This window comes from Vulpes vulpes, chromosome 12, assembly GCF_048418805.1.
Source record: "Vulpes vulpes isolate BD-2025 chromosome 12, VulVul3, whole genome shotgun sequence".
NCBI classification, from domain to species: domain Eukaryota; kingdom Metazoa; phylum Chordata; class Mammalia; order Carnivora; family Canidae; genus Vulpes; species Vulpes vulpes.
Window position 1 is genome coordinate 148,324,185 of NC_132791.1, and position 26,909 is coordinate 148,351,093.

Sequence of the window (26,909 nt, forward strand, 5' to 3'; positions counted from 1 at the left end):
AAGGGTTGTTTAAAAATCATAACCATATTACAATGATCACATTATAAAAATAAGTAGTAACTCCTTATTATCATGTTTGGCCTTTTTAAAAAATATTTTATTTCTAAGCAATCTATACACGCAACGTGGGGCTCAAACTCACAACCCTGAGATCAAGAGTCTCACACTTCACTGACTGAGCCAGCCAGGTGCCCCCTGTTTGTTATATTCAAGTGTCTTAACTTTTAATACTTTCTCTCTTTTTTTCCCCTTTTGCCATTTATTTGTTGAAGAAATGGAGAACTGGTCACATAGACTTTGCTATACTCTTGTTTTGTCTGATTGCATTCTCATGGAATTATTTAATATATTCTCCAATTCATTGTATTTTCTATAACTTCAGAGCAATGGTTCTCAGACTTAAGCATGCATCAGAAATACCTGGAGGGCTTGTTAAACCCTTCCTGGGTCCTACTCCCAGAATTTCTCACTCAGTAAATCTGGGGGCACATGAGAATTTGCAATTCTATCATGTTTCCAGATGCTGTTGCTGCTGCTGCTGCTGCTGCTGCTGCTGCTGATCCAGATAATACTTTTTGAGACTCACAGCTTTAGAGAGATTAGATCACTTTAAAAAAAATCATTGAATTCATAACTTAAAAAATATGCATATGTATATATTCAGTAATGTATAACAGGGTGACTATACTTAATAATATTTTATAGTACATTTGTTTTGGAGAGGGAGAGTGTTTGCACACGCGAGTAGGCTGAGGTGGGTGGGGTGGAAACAGAGGGAAAGGGAGAGAATCTTAAGTAGGCTCCACACCCAACAGAGTCCCATGTGAAGCTCAATCTCACGACCCTGAGGTCATGACCTGAGCCAAGATCAAAAGTTGGACACTTAACCAACTGAGCTATCCAGGTGCCCCATTATTTTACTGTATATTTGAAAATTGCTAAGGGAGTACATTTTAAAGTTTTCATTTGAAATAAAAAATGTAGCTATGTGTAGTGATGGATGTTAACTAGACTCATTGTGATAATCATTTCAGAATATATATAAATATCAAATCGTTATGTTGTACGCCTGAAACGAATCTAATGATATATGTCAATTATAGATACAAAAATATATATAGTAAAATATTTTCTTAAGGAAATATGTATTTGTTTTGCTATTAAGATTCATTCTTTTCCTCCTTCAATTTTTATATTTTGAAAAATTTTAGTCTTATAGAAAAGTTGAAAGATCTTGGAACTTTTTATTGTTTTATTTTTAAAAAATATTTTATTTATCTATTCATGAGAGACACAGGGAGAGAGAGAGAGAGAGGCAGAAACACAGGCAGAGGGAGAAGCAGGCTCCATGCAGGGAGCCTGATGTGGGACTCAATCCCTGGTCTCCAGGATCAGGCCCTGGGCGGAAGGCGGCGCCAAACCACTGAACCACCCTGGCTTCCCGATCTTGGAACTTTTTAAAAAAAGATTTTATTTATTTGAGAGAGAGCTAGCAAGAGAGGGAGAGCACAGGCAGGGGGGAGAAGCAGGTTCATGAGCTGGGAGCCATGTATGGGGCTTTATCTCAGGACCCTGGGATCATGACCTGAGCTGAAGGCAGACACTTACCCAACTGAGCCACCCAGGCACCCTAGATCTTGGAACTTTTAAAAGGTTTTGCTTTCCATAAAGGCATTAATGTAAGCAATGTGTAAGTTTGTTCATTTTACCTCATTCTGTTCCAAAATGAGTGTTAACAATGAAACAAATATTGATTCATCTGATGGATACGGAAAAAAAGATTTCTTACTGTATTTTATTTATTAAAGATTTTATTTATTTTTTCATGAGAAACACACAGAGAAAGAGGCAGAGACACAGGCAGAGGGAGAAGCAGGCTCCATGCAGGGAGCCCAACGTGGGACTCGATCCCGGCTCCCCAGGATCACGCCCTGGGCTGAAGGTGATGCTAAACCGCTGAGCCACCCGGGCTGCCCCCTTATTACATTTTAAACATAGCTCTTCTTTCTCATATTTGAAACAGATTTTTTTCTAATTTATTGATTTGTTTTTCTCCAGATTATTAAATTTTTCCTTTTTAAAAATTTGTCATCAAATCTTTGGACTTGTTTCTTCCATTAATCTGAAGAATTCTTCCCAATTTATTCACTTATACTTTTTTCTAATTTTTACCAGTCTCTTTGTTTATTGTTGTAGCTAACCGTGGTATTCAAATGGAATTTATGTGTGTGTTCTAGGAGAATTCTTCTTTGAAGAACTTTTGGAATTCTTCTTTGAAGAACTTTGAATAACTTGTGGATTACACTAGAATTTTGGGAGGAGCCCTTTCTTCAATTCCTGATTTACTACTGGAGAGACAGGACAATATACATCAGATAACTTATCTATGAACCATAGAAACATTTGAAAAAGTAATGCAGACAATACACTGAAGAATAATTTGTCACAAGTAATTTCAGGCAGTCAAAAAACTAGGAGAGTATATGAATCATTACCTAAGAACTGTGAGGGGCAGGCATTTGAATCTAGTCGGTGGCTATTATTGAACAAGCTGTTCAATGAGATACAAATTTTATGCCAAGAGAGGCAAGTCTACAGAACAAATCACTCTGGTTTGTATCCTGGCTTCTGTAATATAAGTAACTTTTTCCATTGATCTTTGTGTTCTCAGTTTTTGCATCCTTTTCATACTGTCTTTAATCCTTAACTCTTGGTTGTACTAAATCATAGTATCTATAAGTGTGAAAAGTTTGGCTTCTGCAATTTACGTGAACTGCTGGGATTGTAAATAAAGCTGTAACATGGCACCGGTTGAAATAAAAATCTGCCATTGTTTGGGCTTCAGTGATTTGAAAGCTTGCATAGATTTTAAATATCTGAAGTCTTGGGGTACCAGGCTGGCTCAGTCCAGAGAGCATGAGACTCTTGACGTTGGGGGTTGTAAGTCCAAGTGCCACACTGGGGGTAAAGTTGACTTCAAAAAACCCTGAGGTCTTGATTTCTAGTTGACAAATAAAAATGGAACTTTATTTAATAAAACTGCTTTTAACTATCAGGTAGTCTCTAGGAAAAATGTTGAAAGATCTCTTTCCCAAGATCTTTGCGTTCAGGGAAAGAGCATTTGTACCTTGTGTGTTTAGCACTATGGAAACTACTAAGGACCTAGTTACACCTTTCTTATCAATACCCCCAATTCCCAAATAAATATTGAGTCAGCTAAAGGAGAGAGGTAATAACATAATTCATTACACAGTTTTTATGATGCAACTACTGAATATGTTTTACTTTAATTATTACAAATTTCTGAAATATAGTTATTATTTCCATTTTCTTGAGGAAATCAGAGGTTCAGAGAAACTTATAACTTATTCAAAGTCCTATGGCCATCTAGATGGGTAACTGGAATTTAAACTGGGATTTGTTTTTTTTTTTTTTTAATTTTTTAATTTATTTATGATAGTCACACAGAGAAAGAGAGAGGCAGAGACATAGGCAGAGGGAGAAGCAGGCTCCATGCACCGGGAGCCCAATGTGGGATTTGATCCCGGGTCTCCAGGATCGTGCCCTGGGCTAAAGGCAGGTGCTAAACCGCTGTGCCACCCAGGGATCCCTAAACTGGGATTTGTTGACCAAAATCCAGAGTATATGGTTTCTCTTCCACTCCATTCCACATTTGAACTTTTCTCAATAGCCAAACATCAAAATTCAAATACCTACGAAAACCAGGCAAAGGAGGTAGAACAGACCAATTAGGGACTAACATGAACTAGAAAGCTCATGCTTTGGTCAAAGACGGAAGCTGCTAATCAATTTCTGCAAGTCGTTGCTATGTTAAGAATGTAGGTTTAATGTTTCTGGATCTTCTGACTTTTTATTTTTTTATTTTATTTTTTTTAATTAAGAATTTTAATTATGTACATAAATAGCAACATGAGAACCAGGAGTTCGAATGCCGGACATTATCTGTAGGTGAAAGGATTTCCGATTAGTCCACTGGTAGTATGGCATCACCCAAGATAACAAAGAAGCCTTGTATAGTTTTTCCTGAAGAGGAAAGCCAATTTACTACATTCAGTACTGACTTCTCTGCCATTTTTCTGTAGAAAATGCATGGAGTTCCCAATGTTTACCTATAACTGATTAAAATGGGCAGAGCATGGAGCATTCTACTTATTTCCAGGTGAATTCTTCACATTTCCTGGCCTTTGAAAGTTCTCCTTCCACAAATCTTCTACGACTATGTATCCTCGTAAACCCCAGTCATATAATTTCTCCCCACTGACCTGGACAAATACAATGGCTTGTTGTGGATAATCAAGAGAGGCAGCTAGTCCCATGAACCCAGGTGGATACACCAGCTTCTTTATTTTTGACTCTCTAGCCAAAAGAAGTCCAACAATGCCAGCAAAACCAATAACACCAAGTCTTGGAAAAAATCCAGGAGGTGCATTTTGGAGATATTCATAGCTGTCTAACCCCTATTTGTTTGTGAGTACATTTCCTGACACCAACTTGTATATGGCTCACAATAATGTCAGAGATGTGAAATGCTTTCTTCAAGCTGGTTCCTTGGCTCCTCCACATATTTAGATTGACCCTCAGGAACCGAGTAGAGTGAAAGCTCATTAACCTTCACAGAAGTTTTGTGAGGTGAGTCCCTTTTAGGTGACGCATAGACTTTAAAGGTGAGTAGACTCAGGCTGGCAGACCCCACAGACCTCCGAATTACCTTGAACATGTTGCTGGCAGAGGTGGCTCCGGCCCTTCTGACTTTTTAAAAGAAGGCAAAAGCAGCGTTTTTTTAAAGCATTTTTTTGCACGATTTATTTATTTATTTTATAGAGAGGGAGAACATGAGCCAGGAGAGGTAGTGGGAGAGGGAAAGAGTCTCGAGCAGACTCTGCACTGAGTGCAGGGGCTCCAGGACATGGGGCTCTATCTCATGACCCTGAGATCACAACCTGAGCCCAAACCAAGAGTCCGCTGCTTAACTGACTTGTGCCACTCAGGCACCCTGGAAGCATCATTTTGACTTGAAATCTGTCAATGTTTAGATATTGCAAATTAATAAATTGTTTAATTGTGTGCACAAATAAGACATATCTGTTGGCCGTATTTAATCCTTGATTCATACTTTGCTTTAACTAAGTACTTTCAAGTGTGACAAGGAATTAATTAGAACAGTGTTGTCCACTAGAAATATAATGCCATCTGCATATATAAATTTAAATTTTCTAGTAGCCACATTTAAAAAATAAAAGGTGAAATTAATTTTAATGATATATTATTTATATTATGTATCCCAAATCTTGTTATTTTAATATATAATGAATATAAAATTATTAATGAGATATTTTACTTATGGCACATTTCAATTTTGTCTACCCATATTTCCAGTGCTCTATAGCCACATGTGGCTAGTAGCTACCATACTGAGCAATGTATAAGTATCTATAAATGTTTCCCAGGTAAGATCTGTTTATTTAGGAATTTCTTCTCCACCAAGAAACAATGTCCAACCCTAGCTGTTTTAGAGTTTGTTAAAGGCATTGTTTTTCTTCACCAAATGAAGGGGAATTTCCCATTCTTTCTAGAGTTGACAGAGTTGATTTGTTAGGATAAATTGGTGAACAAATTTACTTTAATATCTTAGGGATTTTGCATTGAGTAATTTATTAACAAACATGAAATTTGCTCAATAAATGTCAAGTAAACAAGAGAGTAAAGGATATGAGCTTTTCAAACCGGTAATTAACATTCTGAAGCATAGTATGAAAGTGTTTATAAATTCAATCCAATTAGTAGTTTATCAGGATTATCAATTTGCTGTTGTAATATAGCAATTCCATTTAAGGAGCCTCTGAATATCAAATTTATGAGTTTGGAATCGAAAGCAGTGTGGAGATTAAAAATTATATTCTTAGAGAACTCTGAATGTAGGGTTGGATATTTCTTTTTTTTTAATTTGAGATTTTATTTATTTGTTTGAGATTAAAAAAGAGAGTGTACCAGTTGGGGGTGAGGAGCAGAGGGGGAGGGACAAGCAGAATAAGCAGTGAGCCGGATGCAGGGCTCAATTCTAAGACCCTGCAATCATGACCTGCACAAAAGGAGCTGCTTAACTGACTGAACAACCCATTCACCCCAAGAGTTGGATATTTCTAATAGATATAGCATATAACAGGTGTCTTAGCTCAGGCTGCCATAACAAAATAGCATAAATTGCATGGCTTAAAGAACAGAAGTTTATTTTCTCAGACTTCTGGAGACTGGGGAGTCCAAGATCGAGGTGCTGGCCAATTTAGTTTCTGGTGAGAGCTCTCTTCCTGGCTTACAGATGGGCCACCTTCTCCCTGTATCCTCACATGGTAGAGAGAGCAAACTCTGTGCTGTCTCTTCTTAAAAGGGATCCTATTAGATTAGGGTCTACCATTATGATCTCATTTAACTTTAATCACTTTTATAAAAGCCCTGTTTCTTCATATAGTCACACTGGGGGTTTAGGGCTTCAATATATGAATTTTCAAAGGACACAATTCAGTCTATAGCAGCAGGTCTCAGTGGTAGGTTAAGAATTTCCTTTTCTTTTATCATGTATATTTTGTACCTTTTCAGATAATGTCAGAATTGGGTCACCTGGGTGGCTCAGTCAGGTAAGCATCTGACTTTGGCTCAGGTCCTGATCTTAGGGTCCTGGGATGGAGCCCCATGTCAGGCTCCACACTCAGTGGGGAGTCTGCTTTTTCTCCTTCTCTGGCTGCCTTTCTGCCACTCATGCTCTCTCTCTCAAATAAATAAATGAAATATTGAAAAAAATAAATGGAAAACAATTTGTCAGAATCAAACAATGTCAAAGCCAAAAGCTTGAACTTAGAAGTCCAAAAGGTCTAATATCTATTATCTAGGTTTTCAATTATTTAATTAGTGGTGGAAATAAGTCAAACATCTAGGGCTTCTGACTTCAGTTGTAGTGTTCTTTTTATCATTATGTTGTTCTTTCATTTCTTCATTCATTCATTCACTCATACAACAAATATACTCTACTCCTGGAGAAGAAAAGACCCAGATCTAGCATTCAAGGAAAATAGACCAGGTCTCTTTCATCCCAGTACCAATCTCAGTAGAGAATATATTAGACCATATCTATATTAATATTAATAATAATAGCTATTAGCTCTTAAGTACCAAAAGTATATCAGGCTATGTCAAGCGCTTTACATACATTATCTATTTTAATCCTTACAACAAGTTTGTGAATATTTATTGCATACTTGTTTTATAGATGAAGGGAAGTAACTTAACCAAGGTCATGAAAAAAGCTTAGAAACTGGCTGCACCAACTGATTCAGGCCTATATGACTCCAAAGCCCAGGTTTTTCTAGGTGTAACGGAAATATTTTCTTTGGAACTTGTCAACACGTCATCTAAATATTAGCTTTTTGAGACTGAGCTAGTGTATATGACACAGAGCCAAAATTTAAAGGTCAAGTTAAATTTGTCTACCTCTAGAGATAGGGGAAAGAGGCTGTGTGCACAATAACCTTGTGAAGGGGGTTTGCTTATTTTGAATAGGAAACTTGGGTTCAGAGAATCAAGCTTTTCTGAGGCCAGTTGACTGTAGGTGGTAGAAGTAGTTTTAAACCCATCTTTACTGACTGTACTGCTTTGGGTACTCTGACAGTAATTTCTGAGGTTGTGGCAAGACTGTTTTTCAAACATTTCTGAAGGTGGCAGTCTGCAAACCATGCGTTTTACTTATTTTTTAAAGATTTTATTTATTCATTCATGAGAGAGAAGCAGAGACACAGAGGGAGAAGCAGGCTCCATTCAGGGAGCCTGATGCGGGACTTGATCCCAGGACCCCCAGGATCATGCCCTGGGCCAAAGGCAGGCACTAAACCGCTGAGCTACCCAGGGATCCCCAAGCCATACCTTTTAAAAGCTATGTAGACTTCTGTCTTAGACTTCTCTCTTTCTCTCTAAGGGACTCTGGTGGAGCCCTAGGAGATCCAAAGACAATTAGTTTGCAAACCAAAAAGACCTACTGATTGGATGCTTCGTCAGAAGACACAGGGCAGGGGATAACAACTGGGTTGGAGGCAGAGAGCTTACACCAACTCAGCCAACTGGAGTAGAAATTTGAGACTTGCCTAGAGAGATTTCCTGAGACAGCAAGTCCCCTTTTATAGGTACTTTGTGGCTTTCACTGTGAGTGGGGAGGGAGTAGTTAAGGCCTCTGAGCCAGATTGGCCACCTGTCAGTCCTTATCACCATTTCATTTGTTTAACACTTAGCCCCTCAGGGGGCCTGTGGTGAAGTCCAGACTTGCCATATCCTCTGTAAAGTTCTGCTTGATTCTTTACACTGGCAGTTTTTCATGGTGTTTAATCTAGTTGGGATCTAAATCGCCATTTTTTTGGTGGTTGATAATGCTGCTATGTAGCATTAACAAGGGAGCAGCTTTTCCATTGATCACTGTGACTCTGTTGTAGGTATTTGTGAAAATTCCAGAGCTTATTTATGACATTTGCAGAAAGCTTTATTCATTCAGTGAGCTTACTATCTATCTACTCTGTGTCAGATACTGCTTCAAGGGCTGGAGTTAAATTAGGGAACAAAATAGAGAAAGATTCCTTCCATGATAGAGCTTACTTGGAGTTGAGTAGGGTTGGAGAGACAATAATAAAACATACATAATTAGTAAGTAAATTATTTAGTATGTTAAAGGTAATAAGTATATAAAAAAAGAGGGTGCCTGGCTGGCTCAGTCAGGGGAACATGTGACTCTTGATCTTGGGGTTGTGAGTTTGAGCCCCATGTAGGGTATAGAGATTACTTAAAAATAAAATCTTTTTAAAAAGAGGTTAACTTAAAAAAATAAGTATATAAAAAAAGACGAAGTAAAGGAGTGTAAGGGAGGAGATGAGGGTTGCAGTTTTAAACAGAATGTTCATTAGATTTAAAATTAGAAATATAAAATTAGAAAAAAAAAATAGAGCATGGAACAGGGATGGCAACTCCATGTCATTATTCATTGTCCATATTAGAAAATAGACTCTCAGAGATTTATCTTCTTTTTTTTTTTTTTTTTTGAGATTTATCTTCTGCTTCTCTTCTTGTTTTTGTTTCTTCTCCATTTCCCCTTTTATTCCCCTTTTTCTTTCTTCTTCCTTCTTTTTATTATTTCTTCTTCCTATCTTCCATTTTCTTGAAACAAAAAAATTAGAAGCCATAGTGTTTACCCTCAAGAAACTTATAGTCAAGGAATAAAGATAGCCTCAGGAAAACAACTTGAGAGCAATATGTCAGTGGTGATATGAATGAGCTATGTTCTTTAAAATAACTAATGCATGAATGATCAAAATGAGTGGGATTATTTAGGCAACAGTTGGTGAAGGAGGCAGGTCCATTTTGATTTGGGTAGGAGGAACTAATGGTAGAAAGGGACAAACATTGGAGGAGTATATGGCAAGTACTTGGAGACAGAATTTAGGAAGGTGTGTTCAAGGATTTGTAAAGATGCTGTCTTAGATAGATTGGACAGATTTAGTTGGATGAATGATCTTGGAGGAATAATGGAATGGAGGAGTGTTAAGTGTAAATTAAGGACGTAAAATGCTAGTTTGAGAGGGTTGGAATTTTTTCAATACTTTACGAAAAGAGCGGAGAAAATAGAACATGGAACTCTGAATCTTAGTTAAGGTACTGAACCATATTGAGTAAAAAAATGACCTCCTCAACCTTACTAAAAATTAGAAAGTACTAACTGCTCCCAGACTTCTGATTTATTACATAGATTAGAATATAGGGAATGTATATATATATATATATATATATATATATATATATATATATATATATTTCAAAGAATGCATTTAAAAACCATCTAGATACTGATTTTATTGCATTATAAAAAATTGAGGGACACAGTTGAAGTATTCAAATAAATTATGAGGGGTGGAGATAGGGCTTAAGATCATTATCCATAGTGTTCCTTAGTCACTTGAAGGATCTGGGTACTAAGGTCTTTACCATGAAGCGGTAGTTCACTTCATTTAATAGAAATAAGTCACTTTTAGAAAATATATACATGTATGTAGAAAGTGTTATTATATTATAATTTCCAATAACTTATAAAAATTTAATTTTGAATCACACAAAAGTTCTTTAAAATTGATAACTCCCAGAAGGCAGGGCTTAGAACTAAATATCTATCTAAATAATTTATTACAAATAATTAGGTTTCCATTTCTCCACAGATAAAAAAAATATCTGGATATAGTTTTCTTAATGTATAAATAAACTATATTTTTAATATATAAAATAATGATAATATATGAAATATGGTTTATTTTATAATATATATTGATATAGTTTTCTTTGAGGATATCCAGTTCCATTTTTTTTTTCAGTTCCATTTTTTCTCCTGCTTATTTACAATCTCACTCTATTGCTTGTTGACTTTCTCTCTTTGGTGGTATTCTTCTTAGTTTGAAGTTTCTTTTATATTCAATTGACTATACTAGCTATCTCTGAAGTTAAGGAGAAAATTCAAGATTGATAATATATTTTTCAAAACACTGAAACAGAATCTAGAATAGAGTACCCTTGACCTCTACGTAAATGTCCCTTTTATCAATGCAGTAATAGAGTTCTTCTTATTTCAGCTCCTACTTATTTTAGTCTTTATATTTCTGCCCATTCATTTCATGCAACTTCTGGGTTGACTTACCAATGAACAAGCTGAACAGTTTACCACACATCCCATCATTGAGCATTTTTTCAGTGCGGCTTCCAAGAGGGTAATTCTGTCTTCTTGGCTACATGATCCAGGTGTATTTCTCTCTAGATACATCTTAAAATGTCTTACTTGTGGGTGTTCTAAATTTTTATTTCTTTCCTGTTTTCAGGACTATTTCTGCTGTAGGTGTGTTATTCATTGCCATGGTGCTTGTGACAATGACAGAAAGGTAAAAATGCTCGGTGGATACTTTGAGTTTACTTATTATTTCATTCTATGTTACTGCTGATTCTAGTTTCTCTGGCTAATGATGAGATGGGACAGAAATAACATGGAAAAAAATCAAAACAAAACTCTGCTTAACCAATTATTTCTGAAGCACATCCAAATAATATGTAGTAGTATTTGGAAATTATTTGATATTATTTAATATATGATATTATTTGAAAATTATGTTAGAGAAGGATATATGGTAATATAGGAGGACAGTCATTATATAGCATTAGATGAAAAAAGAGGTAACAAAACAGGAGGTAAAAAAGTATGTACCTGCATAGAAAAAAAAACAAGATCCCAAAATTTTTAAAAAATTTATTTCTAGATGATAGAATTGCTACTAATTTCTTCTCTTTCTTTTTTGGTCTGTATTTCCTGTAATTAACATGTGTTATCTTTTTAATAAGGAAAAAGTTAATGTTACTTAGTGTTATAGACATATGGGGCACCTGGCTAGCTTAGTTGGTAAAGCATGTGACTCTTGATCTCAGGGTCATGAATTTAAGCCCCACACTGGGCGTGGAGCCTCCTTAAAAAAAGTTTTAAGTATAATGTTATTTATAAAGTGTAACCTTGGTTGATTATTATACAAATTTGATTTTCTTTTTTTTTTTTAAAGATTATTTATTTATTTATTCATTAGAATACACAGAAAGGAGAGAGAGAGGCAGAGACAAGGGAGAGGGACTGGGCTGAAGGCAGCACTAAACCGCTGAGCCGGGCTGCCCCACAAATTTGATTTGCTAATAGTTGAAATGTCTATCTTAAAAGCAAACAAACAAAAATAAACTATCTACCACTTTAACCTCTCTCCTTCCACCAGTTACTAGGAAGTCTAGAATGGATTGATTTGCATTTGTTCATTTGTTCATTTATTGAACAGGTATTTTACTAAGCACTCGTTCTGTGTAAAGCTGGTTGTGGGTAATGCTGAGTGGCAGGCCTAAGTAAAGTCTTATTGCTGTCCTGGGGGCCTTAATGTCTGGATGGTGGATATAATTATAGTATAAGACAAAATGAAAAAAGAACAAAAATGATATGGGTGGGGGGGACAGTCTCCGTTTCTCTACCTCTTCACATGTAGACCATGTGAAATATTATATTCCAAAGTTTTAATTAGAAAAAACAATCTTTATAGCTAGTGATAACAATAATTAACATTTATAAAGCACATACTGTGATGTAGTTAAGCAGCTCTCAAAGTGTGGCTGATAGTTCCTTGGGATTCCTGAGACTTTTTTCAGTAGGTATACAGGGTCAAAACAATTTTCATAATAATACTAAGGCATTATTATTATTATTATTATTATTATTATTGTTTTTTTTTTTTTTTTACTGTGTTGGCATTTGCACTAATGGTGTGAAAGCAATGATGGGTAAAACTGTTGGTGCCTCAATATGAATCAAATTAGTGGCACCAAAATGTTCCATTGACGTATTATTATGTTCATTATTTCTATGGAAAAACAATGCCAATTTCACTTAAGAATGTCTAGATGAAGCAATAAAAAATTATTAATTTTATTAAATCTAGACCTTTGATACATACCTACTCAATACTCTATGTGACAAAGTGGAAAACACATAAAGCACTTTTGATACACAGCATTGCATGATGGCTGAGGAAAAATACTTGTGTAAGAGAATAGCCACCTTTTTTTTCATGGAACACCATTTTTACTTGAAAGAATAACTGACAGGCAAACAAAATTTATTCAGACATGGGTATTTGGCAGACGTTTTTTCAAAAATGAATGAAGTGAGCCTGTCACTTCAAGGAAAAACAACTGACAGTATTTGTTGCGAATGATGAAATTTGAACTTTCATGTGAAAATTAGAATTTTGGAAGATTTGTGTTCAGCATTGTGAACTTGTCAGCTTCCTAAAATCAAAAGACTTTCCCAGTGAGATTTTAGTGCTATTAACGAATGTGATTTTTTTTCTTATTGTGTAGTGAAATGTATCAATGTTTTGAAGATCTGCATAACTCAGTGAACCAATGCTTTGCAAATGACCAGTGCATGATATTATAAAATCATATGTGAATAAAAGATCCATTCAGTGTGCAAGATAGAGCAGCGTATTTTAATGCAACAGTGTATAAAAGTTTATTGATATCATTTCAGATTCCATATCTCAACTAACCTTACTACTACTTGTCATATTGGGAGAGTATCTGAGAAAAATACCCACAGGTATTGGAAAAGACTATTAAAGTACTCCTCTCTTCTTGAATTAGATGATTGTGTGAGGCCAAATTTTCTTTATATTCTTAAATCAAAACCAAAGGGTCCCAAAACCAAAAAGTTTGAGAATTGTTACTCTAGACGTTACACAAAGCATTTAATATGCATAATCTTGCTTAATCTTCACAGCCATTCTTAGTATTACATACACTACTATTATTTCCAAGTAATTGGAATTCCAATTACATGTACTACTATTGTTTTACAAGTGAGGGAAATGAGTTTGAGAAAGTTTAATTACTTGTCCAAGATCATATAGCTAGTAAAAGAGGTACAAATTTAGCAATTAAGTGTAATAATTTGTTTTCAGTGGTGGAGAGAGGAAGGTTTCACTGAGGGCAAATTTCGGCTGAGGGATCAATCAGTAGGCAAATGGAAGGGTGTTTGAGGCAGATGGGAGAGCATGAATAAAAGTTTTGTAAGTGAATGGCTAGGGCAGAAGTTCCTAGCCTTTTCTGAGCTATGGACCCCTTTGGGAGTCTGATGATGCCTACTGAATCTTTCTCAGCATTATGTTTTTATATGAACAAAACGAAATGCATAAGATTACAAAGAAAGTCAATTATATATTATATATGCAATTCCAAAATATTTGAAAACCCGAATTATGATGCAGCAATATATATATGCTTTTAAATTTTATTTATTTTTAAAAAGATTTATTTATTTTAGAGAGAGAAAGAGAGCACAGTAGGGGAGGGGCAGAGACAGAGTGAGAGCAAGAGAGAGGGGAAGAGAGAAGCAGACTTTCTGCTGAGTAGGGAGTCCGACTAGGTGTTTGATCTCATGACCCTGAGATCATAACCTGAGCCGAAGAGTGGGACACTTATCCAACCCAGGCACCCCATATGCGTTTTTATTAATGAGTTAAATAATAAGCACTAGTGGTGAGAAGTATTGATGAACATAAACAATATTTCTACAACTGATATATCACTGTAAAGTGATATAAAAACACCTGTAATTTCTACTGGTGACAAAAGCACAGGTACTGTTAATATTATTATGGCTTGTTGTCTACATTTATAATGGAAAGAAATGCTAAATTTCAGTTAGAGGTTAGTGAAAATGAATATGTAAATTTTTACCATCCAAATTCACATATTTGAGGCTATTTGAACTCTAAATAAAGAGGGTATTTGAGGGTATTTGGACTCTAAGTAAAGAACTCCTGGTCTAGAGTAAGTTTCATGTCCCTTCATTCACCCTTTCTTTCAAAAGATTTAATTAATTAATTTGTTAATTAATTTATTTGAGAGAGTGCACACATGTGGGAACATGGAGAAGGGGGATGGGGAGAGAGAATCCCAATCAGACTCCCCACTGAGCAAGGAGCTATATGCAGGGATTGATCCCATGACCCCAAAATGATGACTTGAGCCGAAATCAAGGGCCAGATGCTCAACTTACTGAGTCACCCAGGTGCCTCTCATGTCCTTTAATTTATGCTGCCAGTCCACTATGAGGTCAGGTGGGCTAGTCAACAATGAACAAATAGTAGCCGCCATACTAATAGTAGTAACAGTAATAGCAACCGTGGAAGCCGCAGTGTAGTAGTAAAAGTAATAACAATAGCAGTAGCAGCAGCAATAGCTACTGAGCACTTAACTACATGCAAAAAGCTCTTCTAGGTGCTTTACATGTAAAGACCAGAAGTCTGGTAGCTCTCCATTAGGAAGGAAGGAAGCTGGATAATCCACAAACTAGGTGAATGAAGAACTAAAACATTAATCATATTTTTAATGTTTTAGGTTTTTCTTAACTTTCTGGAAAAGGAAATCAAGAAATCTGGCTCTGAGTTCAAAAATGATTAGAATCAGCTCTAAAATTCTATCATTTTTTAAAGCTATAGGTGTTGAAATTTTGAATTACAGCTTTGTAACTCATGTGAATATGTATTTTTTAATAGTATTCATAAGAATATAGGATATAGTATAGCATAGTTAAATTATCCCACAGCCCACATGAAATATGTATAAAATTATAAATTTTGGGGGAAAGTTATTATCCTAGTTAAAGAGAATTTTACAGTATTTTTGTACTTTGAGAACTCCAACTTTTTATTATGTACTTTTTAATTCTAGCTCAAACTAATTATTCATTTCTCAGAAACGGAGGGCTTTCTCAATAGCAGCAATTTAGCTTGAAATATTCTGAACACTCATATATATATATATATATATATATATATATATATATATATATATATTTACACAATTGCATTATAAGCCCACTGAGGACAAAAGAAAGATCTAACATATATTTTGTATTCCTCACGGCATCTGGAAAGGTAAGCACTTTGGTGTAAAAGTCCATTTTGCATCAAGCCTCACTGTTCAGTGTTATTCTAAGTATCCAGATAATGCTATTCCTCTCTAATGATCAGTGCCAGGAGATCTGCTCATGGCAGATCTATTGTATCTTTTGTGTCTATTTACATGGTAACCTGGAACTATTTGTCATATATTTAAAAATTGTTTAAGAGACATGCTGCTTCTTCTCTAATTGAGGCTACAAGCAGAAATGATGAAAGAGTACATAATTGCAGTGAGCCCAAGTCTGAACAGCATTTGGTTTCCTTGGCATGTAGATTATTTTGCAGTTTAAAGTCCTTTGTTCAACCAGCAAACACGTACTGAATGTCTCCTATGGGCTAGGATGGATCAGGTCAGGTACAGAGAGAAGCCAAAGCAATGTTAGTGAACCTGAGAGAAGGCATGGTGAAGGGGGAGCTTTATAAGTTGTTTTGCTGAATCTTAATGTATACTGGAAGGAGTAATAAGCAAAGAACTGAACAGATAGGAAAGGAACAGAGGGGATTGGGGGTGTCAGAAATAAAGAGAAGACACCTCTGTCCCCCAATCCCTGCTTGGAGGCAGTTAGGCATTGACTTAGTATTTTATGACAGTTTATGGGAATAAGGGCAAAGAAAGAAGTGAGGAATTGCTATACTTGGAAATTCTGCCTAATGGCCTGATATCAGAACATTTATCCAATTCACTATTGAAGCTCTGAAAGAGATTTAGTATAAAGGGAGCAAGAAATTTGTTATCTTCTGATTCAATAATCTATAAAATAAAGTCAGAGTGGATGTTCGTATATTTCTGCTTGACATAGAGGCAGCTCCTATATGAAATAAACTTGATGAAAGAGAATACTTTTTAAAATCATATTTTACTTTTATTATCTAAGTAATAACAGGAAGTATTTATTGAGCATCTGTTATGTGCCACCTTTAATGTTAAGGGCTTTTAAATATTATTATTGTTACTCTTATTCTTACTATAGTTGTTGACAGCTATTAACATTGTTGAATACTTACTATGTGCCAGGCACTGTTCTAAGAGTTTTACATGTATGAACTCATCTTTTGCCTTGTGAGTTCAGTGCTATTATTTTCCTAATAGTTGAAACTAAGGCACAGAAAAGTCAAGTAACTTGCCCAAGGTCACACAACAGAAATGAGACTGGGTAAAGTAAATCTCATAGCTCTGGGCAATAGCATGTGAGTCCAGTGATGGGGGGCTAGTTTATTCATCACTGTAGCCCTTGATCAGAGCTGAGATTTGATGTCATAGAGATACCAAGATGCTGCTGTATTTATTAAATGAGGTAATGTATATAATATGCAGATTGTCTATCACATAGTACATACCCCAAATTTTTGTCTCCTCCATCTTCCTCTTTGACTCCTCACGGATCTGCTATAAAACAATGACTTTTTAACATGGGGAATATTTGTGTGGACAAATGTTGACCTTGCTTTTCATTTTTTTAGACCTTTTGGTAAAGGTACTTATAAGTCATGACACAACAAAAAAAGAAAATTTCCTTTTTCTGAAAAGAATGAATACTTAAGTTACTTACCTTAAACTGTTTAGTGGCTAAAAAAATGAAACTTTTATAAAGTCCTAGAAGACAAGGGACGGAGAGAGAGGAACAAACATTGATTGAAAACCTCTTAGTTCCCAAATACTGTACTAGATATTTTAGGTGTGGTTGCTCTGTTATTGCTCACCCTAACCCCTGTAAGGTATCATCCCTATTTTGTGGATAGGACATCTGAGGCTAAGAGAATACAGACAGCTTCCTGGAGCCCAGAATTATCTCTGATGTCTAGTGGCAGTTGCCTTCCTCATAGACATAGGAGCCATGTCTTTGGAATATTTGATCCTAGGAAGTTTCCAGTTTGGGAGTTCAAATAAGAAAAAGATGGTGCTAAATAATTTACTAAGGCTGGATTTTACTGGCAGAAATCACTCTTTTATTCCAAACAACTTCTTGAACAACATAACTATTCTTTCTGTGTCCTTGGTGGCTAAGTTAAGCAGCACTTACCTTAATGCTAATCCTTATGTTATACATCTTTTAATCAGTTTGTTCATAATTAGGTTGAGCTTACAAATTGTCATCTGAGGAATAATGATTGTCTTTAAGAGGCAGAAAGAAAAGCATCAATCTCATTCTTTGCTATCTTATATCCCTGCAACAATATCGGCAAGGGGCATGGCTCTGATTTTATTTCTATGTGCAGGTAACCTGTGGGCATATAGTAACATTGCTGTGGGCATGGGACTTGGTTTAAGGTTAGCTTCTGTTTTCATGTTTTCTTCTCTGACTTGACACCTTAGTCGAGGCAAAGGAATAACATCGATATCATCTGCATCCTGCTGGCATAACATTGGCCCCTTGAAAGATTAATATGCCCAGTGATTTTCTCAGTTAAGTCATTTGTATAACTTATTTTATATGAGGAGCTTAAGGTATTTTGTAAGTATTGCCTCAGTCTTATATAAATGAGACTGGGTAAAGTAATTCTCGTAGCTCTGGGCAATAGCATGTTAGTCCAGTGATGGGGGTCTAGTTTATTCATCATTGTAGCCCTTATATTTAGCACAGGGTGCTTAATAAATACTTATTGTTGAGTCTCTTCTTCCCACCTCAGCTGAGGATTGGAAATCAACTCTTACACTAGTGAAGGCCAGTTTTCTCCAGACTTATCCCTACCCTTCTTCCCTTTCTTGGCATGCATGGCAGTTTAAAAAGGAGCAGAGTAAACAGAATCAGTCCTTAGCTCATTTCCTACCAACTCTATAAGCAATTGAGTTCTCACTGACAGAAATTTCTAACATTTGTGACTTTTTTTTTTAAACTTACTTGCCTAAATCTGTAATCTCTGTCTACAACTCCTTGTCTATTTGATAATTAATTCCCCACCTTCTGGACCATCTATGCTTAATGCTCGGTTTTGCTTTGTTACCACCCCTGCCCCAGTATGTCAGGGAATTTGAAACTTTTCTTCCCCAGTGCTTTTATGGATATGGATGCTGAAACCCATACAGATAGAGAAAGATGCAGATGTAGGGACGCCTGGGTGGCTCAGCGGTTTAGCCCCTGCCTTGGGCCCAGGGTGTGATCCTGTGGTTCCGGGATTGAGCCCCATGTCAGGCCTCCTGCATGGAGCCTACTTCTCCTCTGCCTGGGTCTCTGCCTCTCTCTCTCTGTGTCTCTCATGAATAAATAAATAAAATCTTAAAAAAAAAGAGAGAGAGAAAGATGCACTGTTGATTTCACACTTTCAGAGTTGCTATGGGGTGTCTTCTTCCCCGATCTCAGAATAATTTATTCAAATAGCAGGCATTGTAGGCCTCTTTTTAAAGCGTGTGAGGTGTTTTCTAGGTGTAAGGGATACAGAAATGTATTTTAAAATCCCCATCTTCAAGGAACCCACAGTCAGGAAGAACATAAGCCTGAGACATGAATAACTACAATATAGTAGAAGTACTAATAAGAGCTCTTGAAGGGAGCAACTGCTTGAAGGATACAGGAAGAACTACACAGAGGAGGTTACAGTTGAGGAATAAGTAGGAGTTACTATGCCATTGGGGCATCCTCTTGGTTTATGGCAGACATAACCCTGGCATTCTGGCCCAGCCCCAATCCCTCTTCCCACAACATGTGAAAAGTTCCAAGGATTTAGTGATATGTTTTATTGTGGTAGGCCACTTTGATGAATTGGTTTGGAACTATGAAATATGAGTAACAGTATCTAATGGACAGCTATTGTCTTTTTATTATGCAACCTTTACTGAATAAATATTCCATCCCTAAAATCTCCCTGTTGAAGACCACCTCTCTAGTCTATATGTTTTCAGGGATAGACATGTGACTTAAGCTCTGCTAGTCAAAGTATTTAATGCCATTTGCCATAGTAATAGTTGGAAGATTGAGCACTGGTCCAATCAGAGCCAATGGGATGGAAGAGAAGTTTTGCTGAATTTTCTGGAAAGAAATCCACATTTTCCTGCTGGGCTTTATGCATGAGAAGATACAAAGTCTGGGGCTGTTCAGCCATATTATAAGGAGGACTGGAACCACTATGGAGGAGGGCAGTACTGAGAGAGATGGAAAGTCTATCCTGGTGATATTACTTTGGCCCCAGATCAAGCCATGCCAGAAGCTAGAACAATCCTTGGCCTTTTCTTTTTTCTTTTTTTTCAATTTTTATTTATTCATGAGAGACACACACACATAGAGAGAGAAAGAGAGAGAGAGAGGCAGAGACATAGGTAGAGGGAGAGGGAGAGGGAGAAGCAGGCTTCCTGCAAGGAGACTGATGTGGGACTAAATACTGGATTCTGGGATCACACCCTGGGCCAAAGGCAGATGCTCAACCACTGAGCCACCCAGGCATCGCATCCTTGGCCTTTTCTAGTGTATGAGCGAATGAAGCCTCCTTTAGCTTACACCAGTTTGGGTTGGATTTTATGTCTTCATTTGTACATGGTTGAAGGATCTAGAAATGTTTATTATTATTTTTTAAGATTTTATTTATTTATTCATGAGAGACACACTGATAGAGAGAGACAGAGACCCAGGCAGAGGGAGAAGCCAGCTCCATGCAGGGAGCCAGACTCGGGACTCAATCCCGGGTCTCCAGGATCCTGCCCTGGACTGAAGGCGGCGCTAAACTGCTGAGCCACCCTGACTGCCCTAGAAATGTTTATTCTGAGGAGGAAAACACCTAGGAGGGACATGAATGCATTCCAAATATTTGAAGGATGTTGGGCAGAAGAATTACTTGAATATTCTGTGTGTCTCCAAGGGGTAAAACTAGAATCAGTGGGTAGATGTTTCAGGTGGTCGGATTTCAGAGCAGTGTAAGTAATACTCTTGGGGCTCTACCCAATGAGAGCAGCTGGAAGATTTGATTCAACATTGTATTTAGAGAAAAAAACGTAAGAGAAGGAGTGGAAGAAATGGGCCTGCCCCCTGTGTTAAAAGCATCTTGCAATGGTACAAGACATTTAAAAGTGGTCTGATTTACCCTTTTTAATGTATTGAGATTTTAATAGTAGAGCTTTCATTTAGCTTTAGAATTCCTCAGAGTCAAAGAGAATATGGCTATTTACTAATTTACTCCTATTTCTCTAAACAAACTGTGACTGTGAGCCATTGGTGGACTATGAAATTAGTTTGGGCATTTGGGACCATCATTCTTTCAATGAAAGAGAAGAGAATTGTATGTAACAAGGGCAAGAGTTGTTTTGTGAAAATTTCAACTCCCTTTTATAAATAAAACATACACATAGAGAGACAGTAGAGAGTAATGGCTAAAAGCTTGAACTTTGGAATTAGACTGCAAAGATTAAGATTTTAGGTCTATCACATCTTAACAGTTATGATAATTAAATGAGAATGAGGTAATAGGTAAAGAACTGAGCAAGATCCTGGTGCTCCATACATTTTAGCTACACTGTTATTATTACTGGATAATTCTTAGGATCCAGAAATTGGATCCTTTTTTCTTTTAAGATTTTATTTATTCATTTGAGAGAGAGAGAGAGAGAACACAAGCAGGGAGGAGGGGCAGAGGAAGAGAGAGAAGCAGATCCCCCACTGAACAGGGAGCCCAATGTTGGCTCGATCCCAGGACCCTGGGATCATGACCTGAGCTGAAGACAGATGCTTAACTAACTGAGCCACCTAGGCACCTCAGAGATTGGATCCTATGAGAGAGAAGCAAAAGTCTATATGTGCATTTTAGGCCTCCAGATTTTACCAAACAACCCAAACCTACAATTTTGTAAGGAAGAAAAGAATCACCAGATATTGCTTGTGTCTTCTGGTAGTGCTTAAAGATGCTACATTGCCTGCTAGATGCCATCCAAAGCCAATAGCAGGACCATGAATATAGCTGAAGTTACGAGGCTATAAGCCTTCTTTTTAGATAGAAGGCATGTTCATTAATCTTTCTATCCCTAGCATCTCCCAGAGTACCTGGAAAATAACCACTTAACTGTTTAAATGTTATTAAGTGTCTTTAAAATTTAGTCTCGTCTTTTGATATTCTTTTCACAAACTAAAAGTCCTCTATCCTTTGTTTTTTCAAGGAATCTTTCTTGGCTCTTAAAAAAAAAGAAAACCTCCATCCCTCCCACCCCTCAGAGGCCCAGAACATGCAAGAAGCTCTCTCTCTCTCTCTCTCTCTCTCTCTCTCTCACACACACACACACACACACACACACACACACAAACACACACTCCACACCACACATATGTGATACCATATTAATGACTTCACAATCTTCAGGGATATTGGCTGTTTTTAAGTATCTATTATATATCTTTGTCACTGAACTCATGATTTCCCACTTTATCTCATTCAGAACCCATGGATGAATACCATCTGGTCCTGGTGATTTACTGCACAGAGTTCCTCAAGTTGCTCCATACCTTCTCCTCAGAGACTGAAGAATCTCTGTCAGGGCCATTCTCTGCTTTGCCATAAAATGTGTCCTTGGAACAGGAATTTCCCCATTGTCTTCTCCAATAAATACTGATTCAAAGTATTCATTTAACTGTTCATTTCCTTCATCATTCCATTTAATATTCTCCTTCTCCTAATGAAAGCTCTTGCAATAACAGATATAGTTGCACATAAAGAATGCCATGCACTCTTTATTACTATTATTATTTATCCTGATGCTTCTACATGTTTTGTCCGTTCTCTCTTTGACCTCTGTTAGTTCTCAGTGGATACAGTTTGAATTCCCATCAGAGCGTGTGGTCTACAAAGAATGTTTATTTTTTAGTAGAGGAGGCCTTTAAGGTAGTTTTTGTTTGTTTTTCTACTATAAATGAGAATATGTTTTCCTTGAAAATTTAGAAAAGTAGAAGAGGGTATTTCTTTCTTTCTTTCTTTCTTTCTTTCTTTCTTTCTTTCTTTCTTTCTTTCTTTCTTATGTATTTTTATTGGAGTTCGATTTGCCAACATCTAATATAACACCCAGTGCTCATCCTGTCAAGTGTCCCTCTCAGTGCCCGTCACCCAGTCACCCCATACCCCCGTCCACCTCCCCTTCAACTACCCCTTGTTCCTTTCCCAAAGTTAGGAGTCTCTCATGTTTTGTCAGGGTGTACATCTTTATAAACAACTAGCACTGATAACGTTATTTCACCTAAATGGCACATGATTCAGGGGCCTACATTTTGCATTTCTTTTTCTTTCCTTTTTTTTTAAGTTATTTAACATACAGTGCAATATTGGCTTCTGGAGTAGAATTCAGTGATTCATCATATATATACAACACTCAGTGCTCATCGTAACAAATGCCCTCTTTAATACCCATCCCCCACCCAGCTCCCTGCATTTCTTTCTGAAACATACCTGATTTCCTTCCCTCCTGTTCTCTTGTTCTTCCGTGCTAGGCTATGGGGGTTATGAGAAATAACACCTCTGCTATACCTCAGCCATGGTTGGGGTGTCCCTTTACTCAGCCTTTATGAAGAATATGTTATCATGTATGTCTTGCAGGGAGGGCTGGCCCTTGAAGAACTCAGCTACTGGGTGACATGAAGCATTTACCTCTCCTCACAATGACTCACTACATACCCTATTTTCATCTAATTCCATTTCCCAAAAACTGCCAGTACCTCATTAGTTTCTATGTTTTGTGTATAATCCCTTTTTTATTCCATCAGTCCTCAATTTACTTATAATTTCTCACAGACTTTCATGTTTCTTCTGCCTTAGCAAATTTCAGACCATTTTGTTGGTAACTAACCTCTGACTTGGCCCCAGAATATTCTCTGGTACCACAACTTCCCTTCTCTGGTGGATCAACCCTGACCAAGGTTCAGGGTCATTGTGAGCAAAATCATGGTAATATTCAGCCTGCTTTCCCCCAGTTTGACTGAGGACACCCTGGTGCAGTGGAAGAACATAGGCTTTGGAGTCAGACAATATGACCTCTCACTATTTGGGCTAGTAACTGAACCTTAGTTCATTCATCTGAAAAATAGGACAATAGTACAGTCTTCTGCTCTTTGATAACATACATTAGTTTTATTATTTATCTAACTCATATAATGCATTTTGTGTGAGGTATTTTGAGTGCTTTACAAAAGTTAACTCATTTATATACAATCAACTACAATCCTAAGAAAGCTTGGATTTAAAAAAAATTTTTATATGAATTTATTTGTTCATTTATAATGAAGCTTTCATTACAAAACGATTGTTTCAGTGAGGAAAAAAAGGGTTAGGAGCTAGAGAATTTCAGACTTATAATACCAATTATTTTATTTTTTTTCTTGTGGGATTTTTCAGTATTTAAATTTACATTAAAAAAGAATTTAGCGTAAGTGTTGTAGTGAATAGAATGGTGGCCACCCCATCTCCACCCCAAAAGATATGCCCACCCAAACCTGTGAATGTGACCTTACTTGGAAAAAAGGATTTTTTTGCAGATGTAATTAAATTAAGGATCTGAAGAGATCATCCTGGATGAACTTGCTGAGCCCTAAATCCAATGACACGTTTCTATAGCAGACAGATGAGGAAAAGACAAATAGATACAGAAGAAGGCCATGTGAAGATAGAGACTGAGATTGGAGTGATGCATTTATAAGCCAAGGAGTCCCAAAGATTGCTGAGAGCCATCAGAAACTAGGAGAGGTATATGAAATGGATTCTCCCCAGAGTCTCCAGGAAGCACCAATCCTACCAACACTTTTATTTTGGACTTGGTCTCCAGAACTGTAAGAAAATTAATTTCAGTTGTTTTAAGCCACCAAATTTGTGGCAATTTATTATGGCAGCCTTAGGAAACTAATGCAAATAAAGTTTGTTATTAAAAGCTAAAAATCATAAATTGAGGGATCAAAAGAACAGAAACAAACCTACAAGTTAGAAAATTATGAACAAAACATAAAAGTTGATCGAAAGCCAAAGACTTCTAGGTCTGTAAAATAAACAACAGTGAGCTCATAACCACAGTTAACAGAGAATGTAAGGCCAAGCAAATTAAGCCAGCTGCTCAAACAAAGCTGCTGAATGCTACTTTACTCCTGAGATACTAGTTTTTTGAAAGGTGAGGTGCTAATTCCCTATTACAATTGTGCAATGACCAATTGCAGTCCACATGATGCAAAACATATCCCCTGTTCTATTAAATCAAGTTATATCCAGAAGTGAAGTAAAAATTTGAGCATTAGAAGAAATCCATGCATATTCCCTGTGGTCTTCATAAAGCTTAAAAATGAAATAATGCAAATACTACTTCTCACACATTTATGGGCATATAGAAGTGTTAAATGCATGTTTCCTTTTGCTTGTAGAAAATAGATGGTCATCAGCAAAGCTTGATGGTCAAAGCTTGTTCACACACTAAATATTTTGTGAATAGTGAGGGTACAAACCTATTTCTCTCTCTAATTGCCTTGCACTTTTACAATACTGACCACCATGGTATTTATAATCCAAGCCACGGGCCTTCCTTATGCAAGAATCAAGAATGACTGAGGATGATATTATAGTATTTACAGGGCTGAAAATTTTTGTAAGTTTAAATGTGTATGTAACTCTTGTCTTCAGGGAATGATGGGGGAATGGAACTTAGGATAAAATGTAATATAGCAGCAAACATTCAAAGAATGGCCTCATGCAATCCTATCCATTTGTTCATTCATCCAGTCACTCAGCCCTCTTAGCTAAACATTTGTTGTGTGTCCAGACTGCATTAGGCACCCCAGAACTTAAAAACAATGCAGGTGAAAGTCTTGAAGAACACTTAAGACAAGACATGTGTCAGTGAATGATTCTGAAATAATAGCAGCAAGGCTGTGTGATTTCACTGGAACAGACTAAGTGGCTATGCTAATTCAAGTTTGAAGTAGCATTGGAAGAGCAGAGACAGGGAAAGCTTTTGGGATGGGGGCTTTCAAATGGAGTCTTAAAGGAATATTAGACTATGGGCTTTAAAAATTTGTTTGCAACTCAGCTAATGTCACATGTGCTTCCTATTTCCAGGCCTAAAACTATTGCATAATGCTTAGCGTATAATAGGTGCTTGACAAATATTTATTGAATGAAAAAAAGAATGGGAAAAAAAAAAAAGAATGGGGTGAGTTATTGTTGCCTACTCCATGCAGCTCCAGGTGAATCTTTCTAATGCATATATCAATTGATGTCACTTACCTGCTCTAAAGCTTCTAGAACACCCTGCTACCTCCTGAGAAAAAGTAGAAAGTGATTTTCAAATCACATCGTGTTGGGTTTGAGTTGTATTGCCTTCAGACTGGTCCCCATCCTATCCAATATAATTTAGCTCTCTTTTACATCCTTACTGTTCTTTTGACACCAAAATTTAACCATGTCACTCTTCCTGTCCTTCCCACCTCTTGCTTAAAATCTTTTGCTAGATGCCCCTCTATCCTCAGAATCTGCTATTTGCCACTCTCTCCAGCTTCTCCTTTCTTGACTCTGTCCTTAAACTTCTCACTGTCTGGAGGATGTCACATTTCTGTTTCCTCTGAGCTTCATACGTACGTGGAATGCTCTGCTTGTAATATTCCTCTCTACTATATGCCCTCCCCACACCATCCCCAGTATCAGGCTAACTCCTGTGCATCTTTCTGATCTAGGCTTAAATGACACTTCATTGTTGACGCCTTTCCTACTTCCAGGTAGGTTTCTAGGATATTAGGGTTACAAAGCACCTTACAATTTTTCCATTGTGGCACACACCATAGTTGATTATAAAGACTTGCTTTATAATGGTTGTCTTCCCTTCCTATTGGCAGTGCTGTGAAGACAATGCCTGTGGCTGGTTCATGGCTGTCTTTAGTACCTGGCACAGTCCCTGGACGAATGAATATCTTTTGAATAAATTAATGAGATCTAAAACTTGCTGGCTACATGACCCTAGGCCAGAAATGTCACTCTGGACCTCAATTTTCTCTTTTGTAAAATGAAAATAATAGCTGCCTCATAGAATCTTGTATACTCTAAAGCATCATATAAATGTCTACTTTTAATGGCCTTCTATGAAAGGATCCTCACTTGTCTTTTTATCTTATTTCCTGCTTCACCCATTAATGTGTACTTGGCACCAAACTAGATTTATCTGCTTTTTCTTAAACTTTACTTTATGTTTCCTATCTTTGTACCACTGCTCATGCTGTTTCCACTGCCTAGAATTTCCTTCTCCCAATTTCAGAATTTCCTCCATCCCACCTCCATGGAGTGTCTCTTGATTGTCCTAGTTAAAAGTTACCTGTACGTTCAGTTTTTGTGGCATTTTATCTGTCCCTCTTCTAGAAGATGTTCTACTTTCAACATTGTATTAAGGTTATTTATGTA

The 26,909-nt window shown here is 36.8% G+C and overlaps 1 pseudogene; it reads right to left on the reverse strand.

Moving 5' to 3' along the window:
* Positions 1-4,065: 4,065 nt before the first annotated feature.
* On the reverse strand, positions 4,066-4,756 carry LOC112926014 (MICOS complex subunit MIC26 pseudogene; annotated as a pseudogene).
* Positions 4,757-26,909: the final 22,153 nt, after the last annotated feature.